Source organism: Dermacentor silvarum, chromosome 10, assembly GCF_013339745.2.
Source record: "Dermacentor silvarum isolate Dsil-2018 chromosome 10, BIME_Dsil_1.4, whole genome shotgun sequence".
NCBI classification, from domain to species: domain Eukaryota; kingdom Metazoa; phylum Arthropoda; class Arachnida; order Ixodida; family Ixodidae; genus Dermacentor; species Dermacentor silvarum.
In genome coordinates, this window is record NC_051163.1 from 118,462,174 (window position 1) to 118,465,236 (window position 3,063).

The 3,063-nt window shown below is 47.9% G+C and overlaps 6 non-coding genes across 6 annotated transcripts; all 6 read left to right on the forward strand.

Moving 5' to 3' along the window:
- Positions 1 to 987: 987 nt before the first annotated feature.
- Positions 988 to 1,062, forward strand: Trnas-gga (transfer RNA serine (anticodon GGA)). The gene has a single exon. It is a non-coding gene; the product is annotated as a tRNA-Ser (tRNA).
- Positions 1,063 to 1,265: 203 nt separating this feature from the next.
- Positions 1,266 to 1,340, forward strand: Trnas-gga (transfer RNA serine (anticodon GGA)). The gene has a single exon. It is a non-coding gene; the product is annotated as a tRNA-Ser (tRNA).
- Positions 1,341 to 1,543: 203 nt separating this feature from the next.
- Positions 1,544 to 1,618, forward strand: Trnas-gga (transfer RNA serine (anticodon GGA)). The gene has a single exon. It is a non-coding gene; the product is annotated as a tRNA-Ser (tRNA).
- A 203-nt stretch (positions 1,619 to 1,821) lies between these two features.
- Positions 1,822 to 1,896, forward strand: Trnas-gga (transfer RNA serine (anticodon GGA)). The gene has a single exon. It is a non-coding gene; the product is annotated as a tRNA-Ser (tRNA).
- Positions 1,897 to 2,099: 203 nt separating this feature from the next.
- Positions 2,100 to 2,174, forward strand: Trnas-gga (transfer RNA serine (anticodon GGA)). Its single transcript has one exon. It is a non-coding gene; the product is annotated as a tRNA-Ser (tRNA).
- A 203-nt stretch (positions 2,175 to 2,377) lies between these two features.
- On the forward strand, positions 2,378 to 2,452 carry Trnas-gga (transfer RNA serine (anticodon GGA)). Its single transcript has one exon. It is a non-coding gene; the product is annotated as a tRNA-Ser (tRNA).
- The last annotated feature ends 611 nt before the right edge of the window (positions 2,453 to 3,063 follow it).

Below are 3,063 nucleotides of genomic sequence, written 5' to 3' on the forward strand. Positions count from 1 at the left end.
GGCCTGAAGCAAGTCTATTATGTTTTCAGTGACTGATGCGAAGATGCGCCTATGTGTGAAAGAAAATTTTCTGTGCATCCGCTTTTTCTTTATTTTTGATGACAGTGAAACACCTCCCTACCCTTTCTCTCAATACGCAGAAGCAGCAACACTCATTGGACCAAGATGCTGCCAACCAAAGTGCGCCAGTAAACGTCGCGTAAAAATATCGTCGCAGCGCTTCGTGAAACTTATCTACCCACTGGCACACCAGTCGACAAAGGTTGCAGTGATTGCTCCGATACTGCTATCAAGCCAGATATGTGGCGGTCTTATCGCAGACAGCGCTCTGCGTCAACACAACGAACTAACAATGTCATGCATGGGAATAAAAAATTAACAGGCAGGCGAGTACCAAGAGGGCTCATATCCGGGAGAGCGCCCCTGTCGCCGCTAGGTGGCGTACCGCTAGGTGGCGCGGATAGGCAGTCTGGCACGCGCTCGCGTGGTCCGCAAACTTTTGTGGTTGACTGTACAAGATCATTCTCGAGATGGTGTAGTTTGCTATTGTTTCCACAAACTTCACAGTGATTCTTAGACTACGTTCCGCGTGCACTCCAAACATATTTATTCAAACACTTGCACTTCAAGTGGGTGGAAGTGTATTTGGGAGTGATTGTTGGGGCGTTTTGCCTGCATAATTCCAAAAATGTCATTGTATATTAGAAAATTGCCAAAGCTGTACCTAACAGAGCGGCTGCCCCGGAAAGGCGGTGGTCCCGGGTTCGAGTCCCGGACCAGGACGAATTTTTCTTCAACTGCGAGGCTTTCTTTCGAGGAACCCGGTTGGGTTTCCATAGTAGCGAATTGCTACATTTGGGTGGATGTCTCAGTTTCTCTTTAATTACTTATCTCCACCTAGCGGATTTCCGCTGAACTATTACATCATATATTTGCCTTCGCTTCGAGTTGTCGACAAATTCGACTTCGCCCTGCCATCTGCTAGCCGCCTGGTTAGCTCAGATGGTAGAGCGGCTGCCCCGGAAAGGCGGTGGTCCCGGGTTCGAGTCCCGGACCAGGACGAATTTTTCTTCAACTGCGAGGCTTTCTTTCGAGGAACCCGGTTGGGTTTCCATAGTAGCGAATTGCTACATTTGGGTGGATGTCTCAGTTTCTCTTTAATTACTTATCTCCACCTAGCGGATTTCCGCTGAACTATTACATCATATATTTGCCTTCGCTTCGAGTTGTCGACAAATTCGACTTCGCCCTGCCATCTGCTAGCCGCCTGGTTAGCTCAGATGGTAGAGCGGCTGCCCCGGAAAGGCGGTGGTCCCGGGTTCGAGTCCCGGACCAGGACGAATTTTTCTTCAACTGCGAGGCTTTCTTTCGAGGAACCCGGTTGGGTTTCCATAGTAGCGAATTGCTACATTTGGGTGGATGTCTCAGTTTCTCTTTAATTACTTATCTCCACCTAGCGGATTTCCGCTGAACTATTACATCATATATTTGCCTTCGCTTCGAGTTGTCGACAAATTCGACTTCGCCCTGCCATCTGCTAGCCGCCTGGTTAGCTCAGATGGTAGAGCGGCTGCCCCGGAAAGGCGGTGGTCCCGGGTTCGAGTCCCGGACCAGGACGAATTTTTCTTCAACTGCGAGGCTTTCTTTCGAGGAACCCGGTTGGGTTTCCATAGTAGCGAATTGCTACATTTGGGTGGATGTCTCAGTTTCTCTTTAATTACTTATCTCCACCTAGCGGATTTCCGCTGAACTATTACATCATATATTTGCCTTCGCTTCGAGTTGTCGACAAATTCGACTTCGCCCTGCCATCTGCTAGCCGCCTGGTTAGCTCAGATGGTAGAGCGGCTGCCCCGGAAAGGCGGTGGTCCCGGGTTCGAGTCCCGGACCAGGACGAATTTTTCTTCAACTGCGAGGCTTTCTTTCGAGGAACCCGGTTGGGTTTCCATAGTAGCGAATTGCTACATTTGGGTGGATGTCTCAGTTTCTCTTTAATTACTTATCTCCACCTAGCGGATTTCCGCTGAACTATTACATCATATATTTGCCTTCGCTTCGAGTTGTCGACAAATTCGACTTCGCCCTGCCATCTGCTAGCCGCCTGGTTAGCTCAGATGGTAGAGCGGCTGCCCCGGAAAGGCGGTGGTCCCGGGTTCGAGTCCCGGACCAGGACGAATTTTTCTTCAACTGCGAGGCTTTCTTTCGAGGAACCCGGTTGGGTTTCCATAGTAGCGAATTGCTACATTTGGGTGGATGTCTCAGTTTCTCTTTAATTACTTATCTCCACCTAGCGGATTTCCGCTGAACTATTACATCATATATTTGCCTTCGCTTCGAGTTGTCGACAAATTCGACTTCGCCCTGCCATCTGCTAGCCGCCTGGTTAGCTCAGATGGTAGAGCGGCTGCCCCGGAAAGGCGGTGGTCCCGGGTTCGAGTCCCGGACCAGGACGAATTTTTCTTCAACTGCGAGGCTTTCTTTCGAGGAACCCGGTTGGGTTTCCATAGTAGCGAATTGCTACATTTGGGTGGATGTCTCAGTTTCTCTTTAATTACTTATCTCCACCTAGCGGATTTCCGCTGAACTATTACATCACCTAACAGTCCTCATGTAAGAACATGTTAATTTCTTAATAGATTGTAGTCTCTCTTGCATTTACCATTTGTCTGTTTTTGTTGTGTCTTAATTTAATTGCGTCAGGCAGACATGAAGTAGCACTTTTTTAATCAGTATTCCGAGCTTTCGAGTATTCTTTTTCATGCTTGTTTCACTTTGAACAGTGGCCATTGAACATTTAATGTGAGTGCAGTGGCCATTGAACATGAATATGAGCAGTGTGCTTGTTGAATTACGCCAAATGCTCGTCATTAGTCGAGCAGTTTTAGGGGACAATTGCACCGCTATGTTCAACTGTTGGCGCCTTTGTGCCATCATAAACCATAACATTTCTTGTTTTCCTGTCGTAGATACAGGTCACGCACGTCTTCGTTTGAAATTATTTGCATTTATGTAAAAATTGGTTGTGACTATACCTACAACGTTGGAGGCCTATAACGTTGCTCT